A 13,987-nucleotide genomic window follows, 5' to 3' on the forward strand; every position below is an offset into this window, starting at 1 on the left:
GCTCTTTATCTTCTGTAGGATTGTTGGTTGTCGCATCAGAAGATAGATTTCCACGTTTTTCCTCCTCCTCCATTCTCCGTTATCTAAAACTGGTCCCAATATCTTCCTCATTACTCTTCTTTCTAATGTTAATAGTTTTTCCCTTTCTCGCTTAGTCATGCTCCATGTTTCTGAACCGTACACTACTGCTGGGCATATCACTGTGTAGTAGATTTTCCCTTAGTGTTCGCTGAGATCGATTTAGAGCCAAGCGTCTCTCTGAGGGAATCCATGCATTTCGTTCCCACTGTTATTTTTTTCTTGATGTCCATTTTTATGTTGTTGTCCGTAGTAAACCAAGATCCCAAGAATTTGAACTGGTCTACAAGAGAGTAGTTCAGAAAGGTTGCGGTCAAGTAAATTGGATCATAGAACCAAGAAATTCTACCTGCTTTTGTCTTCTTCCTAATAGCATGAACTCTGTTTTGTCTCGATTCACTTTGAGCCCTACCTTCTGTGCATTATTGTCCATTTTCTGGTACATTTCTTTCAACTCGTGCTTTGATTCGATTAATAGTACTATGTCATCTGCATAGGCGAGACAGTTGAAGTTACCGTCCATCTCTACTCCAGCCCACTCCTGTTGCCTACACTCTTTTATTACTTTCTCTAAGATGACATTGAACAGAACACATGAGAGAGCATCCCTTGTCTGAGGCCTGTCTCAATCTCGTATGTTTCTGATGTGGCTCCTCGGAAACGTACTGCTGCCTTTGACCCTTCCATACAAGCTTGCACCATTCTCCCTAGCTCCTCAGGGATTGTGAAGTCCCGCATTGCATTGTGGATGCTGTCATATGCTCGTTGAAAATCGACGAACAGGCAGTAGATATCTTTATCATATTCCCAACGTTTTTCAAACAGTTGTCTTAGTGTGAAAATGTGATCTATTGTCGATCGGTTTGGTCGAAAGCCACCTTGGTACTCCTGTATGTTGTTCTCTATGAATGGTTGCAATTTTCTGAGGATAATGATGGACAGCACCTTAAAGGTTGATGATAGCGTCACTAAAATATTTCCATACTTTCTCAGCTATCCACGTTCTCTCTTGTAAAATCAGACATGGAGCTTGGACCCTAGTAAAAAATTTCTTCTACTGTTTCTACTGGCTTTTCATGCACCATCTGCTCAATGTAATCGATAAAAAATTACACCATAGCCACACTGTATATACTAAGGTAGCATTATGTTTTCCAGATAAGGGTAACAACATCTATGAAGCGCGCAGTTTTTTCTTGTAAGACATAATCAGTTCATAAACGTCTGGTCACACAGGAGGCAGTGCTCATATACGGTCTCATACTTTCTGAAACATTAAGATACAACCATCGGTTCCTTACCTCGCAATACTCCATTTAGGATCTTATATCGTTTGCATACTTTTGAACGTAAAAGTCCGAACACTCAGGATCCGTGTAGGAGGATATTTTAAAAATAATTCTAACTGTGAAAACGGAAATAGTTAAATAATTAAAAGCTATGATAGTAAGTTGTAGGTTAACTACTGGAACTGTGTTGTTATTCTATCGGACTACTGACATATAGCGAGTTTTTTTTATAGTAGCTGTTGATAAGGGTATCAGCTGAACATGTCAAAACGAATAATTCACTCTTCACTAGACTGTACGCTTTTATCCGCAGATGAAACAACTGTTCGGCAATTATTTGCTACCCTGTTTTTACCATCCGCCCACATACGAGATAGTAGGTCGATATCTGGCAGATGAAACCACTGTTTTCTAAACAACTTTTATTATTCATTTTAGAAAAAAATAAATTAGTAATCGTACTAAACTGGAGGCAAGGTGTGATGATTGCATTACGAGATAATAAACGATTTCACTTGTCTTTGTAAAAAAGGCCATCTACGTAGAAAAGTCTTTCGCTGTATACATTGCTGCAAGATGATGAAAAATAAATTGTGGTGATGTTTGTGAAATTCGGGTACTGTGTCGCGTTAAGGGACCACCAAATACCAGGGCCTCGATGTGATCAACTCCAGCTTTCTTCAAATAATACGCAATTTCGCTTGCAGTCTCGTTTGCTTCTTGCCAGGCATAATTACTGTTTTAACGTTTTCATTTGCCTTTTGCAGTCTGAAAACATGTCGTCTGCTTCTTTTAGCAGGTACTGGAGATGAAGTGCCACTGATGGAAGATTCTTCGTAAAATTGCTATAGAATCTTCTGTCGTTTTCTTTCAAATTAAAGAAAGCACAAATAGTTCAGAAAGGTTGCGATCAAGTAAATTGGATCATCCTTTAAGGAGCCGAAACGACTTTCTAGCTCAGCCCTCAGCGAAGCTCTGGTCAGTGGCCTGGTCGAGTTGAATACACCGCTTCGCGCTGAATCACCGAAGTTAAGTAACGTCTGGCCCTGTTAGTAGTTGGATGGGTGACCGCCTGGGAACAAGGGGTACCGTTTGCTCGGGGATACGCAATTCGCCAGAGTGACTTCCAAGTGAAACACCCGTACCAGACCGTTGAGACATACGACATTATAACGAAGCTCTCGCCCTGACCTGGCTGGGTGATAAAACCACGCGGGGTAGTTGCCTGATGTCCACTTCATCTCTATTTAAAAGCTTAATTCAGCTGCAGACTGAACTGTTCGTTCTGGCACGGTCAGCAGGTTCCATTACCCTTATCTACGTTCTTATTCAATGCCGCAATATGAGGTACTACTTAGGATATTCGGGAGAGACCAGAACTTATTTCTATCATTTCTTCGAAGGACTTAGAAACCTGCTCTCTCGAACTCCATTGACATAAACGCATCGTGTTCAGCAACATAGCCCGTTTTTGTTACGACAGGCGCTCTTCCTTATAAAACGTGAAATTCCACTTCGTGCTGATTTCTCGCAACAACTGATGGTCTGGCAAAATTTAGCTCCTTTTGAATCGCCATCAGCTTCCATTGGGCGAAACTGGAATAATTAAAGTGCATTACGGGACGTCTACTAGAAGCGATCAGTCCAGCTGTTTCAGGTCGGAACTTAACTGACTCGGGTACAAACTGAAGCGTATAGAGAAAACGTTTAGCAGAATCAGTCTCTCAGCTACTGGGGCACCTTTCAACATACTACCGGCACTGTCATGAATCAGTAAATGTACAGTGTCCAAGAAAACTGCAACACTTTCAAGGACAAGGCTATTCTCTTGGCAAGTGAGGTGACAGGTAGTTCAGCATTCTAGAAGCGTATGATAAAATTCGCACCAAATGAAACACAAACGTCACAGCAAAGGGTGACGAAATATTCGCATCGATACACAGAGTACCCCACCTCTGGCGGCAACGCAGGCGTGTATTCTCACATGAAAATTATCACAAAGGTACCGACCGACGTCTTGTAACAGATTGTCCCAAGCATATTGTGCCTTTCATTGCAATTCGGTAGGGGTTCTTAAAGGTCCTGGAGAACTAGGAAGTTCCTGCTTCATCATGTCATGTTAAACTGGCAAGACATCTGGTAATTTAGTTGGCCTGGGCAGTTGTTGTATACCACGAAGATCAGCCTATGTGGCCGTTCATTGTCCTGACGAAGAAATGGTAGTGATGATGAGGTCCCATACTCCGAGGAGCGTAGGGGACGATGCGGGAGACCCGCACCGCCGTACTAGGCAAGGTCCTACCGCAGGTGGTTTGCCATTGCCTTCCTCCGGCCGTAATGCGGATGAATGATGGCGATGCAAACGACATAACAACACCTAGTTATTTCGAGGCAGGAAAAATCCCTGATCCCGCTGGGAATCGAACCCGGGACCCCATGTGCGGGAATCGAGAACGCTACCGCAAGACCACGAGCTGCGGACAAATGGTAGTAGCATGGAGATAAAAGCCTATGCAATGCAGCGGGCAATGGTTAATTTACCCTGTAGAAATACCAGATGTGACAGGGAGCTGGAGCTAATGCCCCCCCCCCCCCCCGCATTACAGCGTGAGACATGTAATGGTTCCCTTCATATGAGCTGATTAAGTTTCTCGTTAATGTGTATGGTTAAGTCTCAAACTAATAGATTCGCTTCAAAGACGGCAAAAAAACGGAGAGGTGCTATTATTATCACTTAAACTGAAAATGTTGTAAATATTATTTTCAGTTTGAATAAAATTTGTTCATTGGCTTTACAGCTTTGAATGAAAGTTAAATTCAGGCCAGAATGGTCATTGTTGGTTAATGGCGCACTTGATGACCAATAACTACGTAGTTGATGTTCATACAAAGGAAATTACTTTGTGAAAAGTTTATCGAACGTCGAGTAAAGATGCAGGCTAGACTTCCAAAAATTAAAATAGCTACCGATATAGCGTTTATGGCACTGGGTCGTTGTGTCGCCAAGCAAACAGCTTCCAACTTAATTCGAACGGCCAGAAATTATTTGCATTATGTAATTAAAAAAGTGAAATAAAAGGTTGATCTTTTTACAAAGTAAAACACATTTCTGAAATTTACTGGTCCAAGTAATATTGGGAAAACGTTACAATGGGTGCACTTACGCCTGTATAATGCTGCTCGCAGAAGGGAAGAAGGAAACAATTTAATGTTGAAACTTCGGTAGCTCAGGTGGTAGAGCACTTGCCCGCGAAAGGCAAAGGTCCCGAGTTCGAGTCTCGGTCGGGCACACAGTTTTAATCTGCCAGGAAGTTTCATATCAGCGCACACTCCGCTGCAGAGTGAAAATCTCATTCTGGAATTTAATGTTGCTTCTTTCGTAGGTAATAACTGATTTTTTAAAAAAAACAAAAATTAGTACAACGTCTGGATTCTACAGATGTTAACTTTCAAAAAGACATTGTCTTTTATAATACAATTATAAGATACATGTCTTTACTATCCACTCAATGCAATTACCATTATCTCGCAAATATTTTAATTGAAATAAGATTAGAATTGTTGCGTAGCATTCTATATAAATTGTTGTTACTACCATGATCATGTCCCTCAGAGACCAATCAATCAAGCGCATGGGCCCATGTTCCTGGTTACATCAAATGACGCGGAATAGATGGGACGTGTGTGTCATGGACGAATGCGCTCTGGAACAGGCAGCTCACCAGGTCTATGTGAGACACATGTACGCCCATTACTCGCATTCACACAGAACCTACTCTCAACACTGAAGACAAAAGAGTGCCATTCAACTCTCCAGTCTTTCACGACACCAGAGTAGCCATGCTTGGCGGTATCGTGGCGTCAGTGGTTGCCTGGCCTGAGGCACACGAGATTTCAATTCTGCTGCAAGCAGACGGTTCCCAGTGATCTCTGATGACACAGTAGGTGCAACATATGCACAGATTTCGCCGCTGCCTGGTGTTCGGTCGGCCACTCCTGTTCCCACAAAGCGTCGGTTTTCGCGTGCGTCTGTGCCGCATGGTCATCCAGAACCTGGTCTACAGTTTCTACTGACCACTACTGAAAGCAACGGCACACCACCAATACACTGTGCCCAAATCATGCAGCTCGCGGATACATCCATCCAGCTTCCCTTAGGCGCACAATGCGACCCCGTTCAAATGACTGAAGCTTTCCAGCAGGACTACATACTCGTCTGCGGGACACGGCGTACCTTAGAATGAATGTTCTAAACACTGTTCACCTCCAAACTATAAACAGAAACAGACTGCAGAGTGACAACAGATGGTGTATATTAAGGTCTCCTAAGCACCACCTGATAGCCGAAGACCGTGACAGTGAGGACATACGCAACTGAAGCTAGTTAGAACTAAATATATTTCAAAACACATATCTGATTAAGTCAATTAAAATGAAGTAATATTTTGAACTTATTTGTACTGCTTTCGGCGTGTGTACGGAAGGAGACATTTATAAAGATGTAACTTTACAAAGTTGCATCTTACCTGTTCGTGGCAGGGGATGTATTCCATTGTCATTGGCGCCTAGGTGGTGGTAGCAGCGGAATTTCAGCAGTCATTTAATTTTAAAGTACTGCCTTTATATCCTTTTGACGTGTACATAATTCATTCAGCGACAACAGTATTCGCCTATCGACTCACGCTACATATGGGCTGGTTGGAAGCAAATATTATTGTAGTTCGCTCTACATCTGTATTTATATTCTGCAAATCATTGTGAAGTGACTGGCAGGGGGTACTTGCCACTGTACCATTTATTAGGGTTTCTCCCAGTTACATTCACGTATGGAGCGCAGCTACAGTGATTGTTTAAATGCCTCCGTGTGTGCTCACGATCCCTTCGGGAGCGATAGGTAGGGGGTTGTAGCATATTCCTAGAGTCACCATTCAAAGCCTGTACTTGTAATTTTGTAGCTAGGCTTTCTAGGAGTTGTTTACGTCTATCTTCAAGAGTCTGCCAGTTCAGTTCCTTCAGCATCTCTGTAACACTCTCCCACGGATCAAGCAAACCTGTGAACATTCGTGCTGTCCTTCTGCGTATACGTTCAACGCCCTCCGTTGGTCCTATCTGGTCCGTGTCCCAAGCAGTTGAACAATTTTCTATAATGTGTCGCACGAGTGATTTTTAAGCGATCTGCTTTGTAGACTGATTTCGTTTCCCCAGTATTCTACCAACAAACCGAAGTTCACCACCCGCTTTACTCACGACCGAGCCCGTGATCGTTCTGTTCATACCCACACGAAATTTTGCACCCAGGTATTGTAGGAGATGGCTGATTCCAACACTGGTTCAAAATGGTTGAAATGTCTCTCAGCGCCGGCCTGGGTGGCCGAGCGGTTCTAGGCGCTACAGTCTGGAACCGCGCGACCGCTACGGTCGCTGGTTCGAATCCTGCCTCGGGCATGGGTGTGTGTGATATCCTTAGGTTAGGTTTAAGTAGTTCTAAGTTCTAGGGGACTGATGACCTTAGAAGTTAAGTCCCATAGTGCTCAGAGCCATTTGAACCATTTTTTTTTTGTCTCTCAGCACTATGGCACTTAACATAGTCCCCTAGAACTTAGAACTACTTAAACCTAACTAACCGAAGGACATCACACACATCCATGCCCGAGGCAGGGTTCGAACCTGCGACCGTAACAGTCACTCGGTTCCAGACTGAAGCGCCTAGAACCACTCGGCCACAGTGGCCGGCCGATTCCAACAGTGACTCATTGATATTGTAGTCATAGAATACTACAATTTTTTTTCATTTCGTGAAGTGCACAGTTGTACATTTCTGAACATTTAAAGCAAGTTACCAATCTTTGCACCAATGTGACATCCTATCAAGATCTGACGCAATAATTACGCAGATTCTTTCAGACAGTACTTAACTACAAATTACTGCATCATCTGCAAAAAATTCAGGTTACTATTTACATTGTCCGCAAGGTCATTAATGGACAACACTGACGTTCTTATATGCACGACGGTAATACATCTGGCATATGTTACAGTTAATACTGTCAAATTCACAGTTTTTAAGGGGTACAGAACCGTGTGAACTCGCTGAGTATGAAAATGCAGTTGCCGGCCGAAGTGGCCGTGCGGTTAAAGGCGCTGCAGTCTGGAACCGCAAGACCGCTACGGTCGCAGGTTCGAATCCTGCATCGGGCGTGGATGTTTGTGATGTCCTTAGGTTAGTTAGGTTTAACTAGTTCTAAGTTCTAGGGGACTAATGACCTCAGCAGTTGAGTCCCATAGTGCTCAGAGCCATTTGAACAATTTTTTTTGAAAATGCAGTTCATTCGTTTTTCCACACTTATCGCACCCGCGTATTCACAGTCTGGCGGATAACATACACTCACAGAAAACTGTTTGTTTTTATAAATACTTTCACTTTCTTTCCGTTCGCGATGTCGCGTTTTCTTGCAAATGAAAAAATAGGAAACACGTGAGTTATTAAAACTTTCGTTACAACAGTTAATTCCGCAAACCAAGCAACAATCACGGCTTAATCGTGTATAATCTTACATTGACAACCATACTGTCTGTGCAAGCTAAGTCGACCCTCTGCGCGGTGTCTGGTGGAATCGAGTGTAAAGGTATTTCCCATTTCACGGTAGCTTGCATCAGGTACCGCGCCGAGTGTCAATTTAATTAATTTGTAGTATTTCGTGAGACTCGCACTATTTGAATGATTCTGATATTTTCTTAACACAGCGCTCGTGGCATTATTAAGTCAATTTACTATTCGATATTGAATGTTCAGCAGTACTTGACATACTTTTTGTTTCGACACGACGGTACTTTCGCTCGCTGCTACTTCTGCGTTCCTGCGAACTCTCGTGGGCGGACTCATTAGTCGACTCTGCCACAGTCGATACGTCACTCGCTTTCTTCCTATCGTATAATAGTTCGATTTTACTTATTACATTTAGTATAGGTAATGCAAAAATTTAAGTAACAGAAGTGACGCACATTTGTAGTTTCCACAACAGAACTAATACATAATCTGGCAAATATATAAATATACAGTGTTACTGAATTACTGTGGTGACAAAAACGAGAAAATTAAATAAAAAATAATACGTGTACCATTCAGAATTAGCAATGTCTCCGCAGGCTGTATCATAGGGACGACGGACACTGAAGCGAATATTGTATCGCCTCGGAACAAAAGAGCCTGTGACAACTTCCTTGGACAAGGGCTGAACATGGTGGTACGGGGGGATGGTGGGGGGGGGGGGGGGGGGAGATATGTTCGCTTACAGGAACTCCGGGTGATACTGCGTGATCAATGGCAAATGGGGAGACGATGTATTGTGTACATGCATTATTATAGTGGTCTTCACGTAAGTACTACACTGAAGGAGCTTTATCAGTCGATAGGGAATACATGTTTGGGAGGGTATTTACATACGAAAAGCAAAATCGAAACCATTAGGTGCCGTGGCCTGTGGAAATCGATAACATTTATGAAGGGATTTAAAGGCTGGCAATGTAAGTGAACCTGAGAGTTAGTGGTTTACTGATGTGGAGAATGGCTGATAAGTGAAAACTACAGGTTCGTTCGATTACGCGTAGTAACTTTAGTCTACTGTCGACTATAGGCCCAGAGGTTGGCGTAGGATAGGATATCTCAGCAAAATGTTGCGTGCGGAACAGATTGTAATGTTGCTGATTAGCCCACTTCAGACGAGGTTCTGCATCTCAATCCCCGAGAGAAAATGATCTTGCTGACGAAGACTGCGGAAGGAATACTTTGATAACGAAGTTAATACACATCCTCCGTTTTTTTTTTAAAAAAACTTTCTCGAGATTTATGGAAATGTACCCAGCGTACGAGAAAGCCTCAACCGCAAATTTCATCCGTAAGCGTTTCTAAGATTAAGTTAAAACTTTAGTTTATGATTATGCGTCATCTGTGTCTTATACCTTGTCAGACCTGATGATGGATGTAAATCTGAAACCGGGTAATTGCGCAAATCAGAGAAAATGTAATCAAGAGTACAAATTCCCGGATTTGTAAGATTAGTTTGTGGCGCGTGATACGTGCTAAGAGGCATCCACGTTATTCAAGAGTTTTCTGCGTACATATATTTTTTACTTATTTATCAACCACCCATTATTTGTTTTTACCACAAAGCACTACTCTGTTCGTTGTAACGTCTTATTTCCCAGTCTTGTAAGCACTGTTCTTAAGCTGGGCGTTTGGTTTGCAGTATCAAAGAACTCATTTTGCAGGTCTCAATACTGTGCTTCGTTTTTACTTAAATGGTTTACTACATATTGTGCACATTAGATATGTTTATTAAACAATATATTGAATATCCAAAGAATTCATTAATTAAAGTGGCAATGTGCTGATTAACTTCTGCTATGATGTTTCTGCTCGGGAGAAATGTGCTGAAAATCTCTATTAGCTTATTGTTATTATTCGTGACGGTGAACTAATTGATGCTGCGTTTTGCACAGGATAGCGTTAATAGTCGATGACCAACTATTGGGGAGATTCAGAGCAGAGCATACGCCATGGCAGCAAATTCCAACTGTATGTATTGCTGGGTTGACCTTAAAAACAGGATGTGAGTGTTGGAGGAGTGCTGGTGTTTGTGTGTAAGTGTGTATCTGGACACTGTGGAAAGTGATGAGGCGAGAGTAAGTCATAAACTGTTATAGGCATACAACGCTGAAGCACCACTGAACACTAGGAAGAAAGAAGGAGTTACGTTTGAGAAACGCAGGATTTACAAAACTGCTACAGGACTTTAAGGAATTTAAATTTTTTGTTGACAGTGCTGAAGGGGCTAATGGAGAATGATGAAGAATTGCTACAATTAGGAAGGGTGAAGCTCCATGTTTTGGAGAGCGCTGTACTGGTACAGATCTATCGGTGAGCGGGCGGTTGTATATAATTGCTAAGTAGGGAGCTATTGTATCAGCGTAATCTGAAAGGAACCTAATCGGTATACAATCTGGACCTGAAGACATGCCCGTATCAAGCGATTTGAGTTGCTTCGCAACCCCTAAGGTATCTACTTCTAAGAAACTCATGCTAGCAGCTGTTCGTGTTTCAAATTCTGGAATATTCCATTCGTCTTCCCTGGTGAAGGAATTTTGGAAAACTGCGTTCAATAACTCCGCTTTAGCGGCACAGTCGTCGGTAACAGTACCATCGGCACTGCGCTGCGAAGGTATTGACTGCGTCTTGCCGCTTGTGTACTTTACATACGACCAGAATTTCTTCGGATTTTCTACTAAATTTCGAGACAATGTTTCGTTGTGGAACCTATTAAAGGCATCTCGCATTGAAGCCCGTGCCAAATTTCGCGCGTCTGCAAATTTTAGCCACTCTTCGGGATTTCGCGTTCTTCTGAACTTCGCATGCTTTTTCCCTTGCCTCTTCAACAGCGTTCGGACTTGTTTTGTGTACCATGGGGCATCAGTTCCATCTCTTACCAATTTATGAGGTATGAATCTCTCAATTGCTGTTGCTACTATATCTTTGAATTTGAGCCACATCTCGTCTACATTTGCATAGTCAGTTCGGAAGAAATGGAGATCGTCTCTTAGGAAGGCTTCTAGTGACACTTTATCCGCTTTTTTAAATAAAATTATTTTGCGTTTGTTTCTGGTGGATTTGGAAGAAACAGTATTGAGCCTAGCTACAACGACCTTGTGATCACTAATCCCCGTATCAGTCATGATGCTCTCTATTAGCTCTGGATTGTTAGTGGCTAAGAGGTCAAGTGTGTTTACAATTCGCGTGGGTTCGTGGACTAACTGCTCGAAATAATTTTCGGAGAAAGCATTTAGGACAATCTCGGAAGATGTTTTCTGCCTACCACCGGTTTTGAACAAGTATTTTTGCCAATATATCGAGGGAAGGTAGAAGTCCTCACCAACTATAGCCGTATCAGTAGGGTATTTATTTGTTACGAGACTCAAATTTTCTCTGAACTGTTCAGCAACTATATCATCGGAGTCTGGGGGTCGGTAGAAGGAGTCAATTATTAACTTAGTTCGGCTTTTAAGTACAACCTCCACCCGTACCAATTCGCACGGAGTATCTACTTTGACTTCACTACAAGATAAACCACTACTGACAGACACAAACACTCCACCACCAATTCTGCCTAATCTATCTTTCCTGAACACCGTCTGAGACTTCGTAAAAATTTCTGCAGAACTTATTTCAGGCTTTAGCCAGCTTTCTGTACCTATAACGATTTCAGCTTCTGTGCTTTCTATTAGCGCTTGAAGCTCAGGGACTTTCCCAGCATATCTACAGCAATTTATAACTACAATTCCGACTGTTCCTTGATCCAAGCACGTCCTGCATTTGCCATGCACCCTTTGAGATTGCAGCCCACCCCGTACTTTCCCGAGGCCTTCTAAACTAAAAAACCGCCCAGTCCACCTCACACAGCCTCCGCTACCCGTGTAGCCGCCAGCTGAGTGTAGTGAACTCCTGACCTATTCAGCGGACCCCGAAACCCCACCACCCAATGGCGCAAGTCAAGGAATCTGCAGCCAACACGGTCGCAAAACCGTCTGAGCCTCTGATTCAGACCCTCCACCCAGCTCTGCACCAAAGGTCCGCAGTCGGTACTGTCAACGATGCTGCAGATGGTGAGCTCTGCCTTCATCAAGTAAGCAAGACCGGCAGCCTTCACCAAATCAGATAGCCGCTGGAATCCAGAGAGAATTTCCTCAGATCCAAAGCGACACACGTCATTAGTGCCGACATGTGCCACCACCTGCAGCTGGCTGCACACTGTGCTCTTCATGACATCCGGAAGGACCTTTTCCACAACAGGAATGACTCCACCCGGAATGCACACGTAGTGCACATGGGATTTCTTCCCCTCCTTAGCCGCCATATCCCTAAGGGGCCCCATTACGCGCCTAACATTGGAGCTCCCAACTACAAATAATCCCACCCTCTGCGATTGCCCGGACCTTGAAGGCTGAGAATCATCCTCTGAAACAGGGCAGGTAGCTGCATCTGGCTCAGCCAGAGACAGTACCTGAAACCTGTTTGTCAGTCGCACCGGGGAAGCTTTCTGATCAGCCTCCGGGGACGTCATTCGCTGCCTGCCACGCCTTGGAACGACCTCCCAATGAACCACAGGGGAGGGCTCAGCCCCACTGCGGGCAGCAACCGGGGCAACCACAGCGGCAGACCGAACTGGGGACAGACGGGACGAGGTTGACATCCCCGTGATACCCAAGTCCGGCTCCCTACAGTGGTGCCCATTGGCAACAGCCTCAAGCTGCGCGACCGAAGTCAGTGCTGCCTGCAACTGTGAGCGAAGGGATGCCAACTCAGCCCTCATCCGAACACAGCAATCATAGTCCCTGTCCATTCTAATCGATGTTGAACAACAGTTACTGAAACACGAGTCCGTGCCTAGATAACGCAAGGGAAACACGCAAATAATGTACGAACTAATCTGTACAAATGCCTAACGACTGCGCTACAATCTGCCTGAATTTACGATTACAGTAACTAAAACTCGAAATTACATGTCCTATACGAAACTCACACGCAATGTAAGTAAGAATCTACGAAGTAAACACATAAAAGAAGCTATATACGTTATCTTTCTGCGCTGTCGATGTGCACCAAGTGGGAGCTCAGGCCAGGGTGTAACTAAATTCATTTTACGGACTTTGAGGACAGGTTCCTTACAAGAAAATATGATAAATAATGTCTGGTAAACATGGGGTATAAAATGCATAGCTCAAGGGCTATGAGTACTTATTTACCTTCAGTACGGCAAAACACATCTCTTTTGCTAAAAGCTCTTTGCTTTCAGTTTTTTGCGAGCTGGTAGTATGGACCAAAATGAGAAAAAAATGACCATTAAATATCGGCTCCAAAATGCATACCTTAAAGGCAATGAGCACTTGTCACTTGTTCATCTTCTCTGCTGTGAAGCACATTTCTACTGAACAAATTAACCTGAAATTACAATTAAATCAAGACAATGAAATGAATATCCTTAGCTGCAAATAGGCGTTGATATACGTCAACGGGGGAGGGGGGGGGGGGGCGTTGAAAATGTGCACCCTGACCGGGATTCAAACCCGGGATCCCCTGCCTACAAGGCAGACGCTCTATCCATCTGACATGAGCCACCGAGGACACAGAGGATACTGCGACTGCAGAGACTTATCTCTGGCACGCCTCCCGTGAGGCCCACATTCCCAACTCATTGTCCCACACTACATTCGTAGTGCCCCTGCCCATTACACTCATTACTCCCGGCTTTACCGATTCTCGTAAGAATTCGGGCACTGTATGTGCATTCGCACAGAAGATAGTCAAATGGCCGGTGAGCCTTAACCATATACATGAAGATGGTATCTGTTCTTTGGGACATGTCCGAAAGAACAGATACCACCTTCATATATACAAATTAGCCTGACCAGGCACCTCACAGCGAGCAATTCAAACGGAAGAACTGTCTATGACTCGGATAACAAAGCTGAATACATTACAAAGCTCGCCGAATACATTACAAATACATAGGGTGTCTATAAAGTCCCTTTAAATTTTCAAAATTTTATTACAACGGCAGCTGTCGAAA

The sequence above is a fragment of the Schistocerca americana genome, chromosome 2 (genome assembly GCF_021461395.2).
Source record: "Schistocerca americana isolate TAMUIC-IGC-003095 chromosome 2, iqSchAmer2.1, whole genome shotgun sequence".
In the NCBI taxonomy this organism is placed as follows: Eukaryota; Metazoa; Arthropoda; class Insecta; order Orthoptera; family Acrididae; genus Schistocerca; species Schistocerca americana.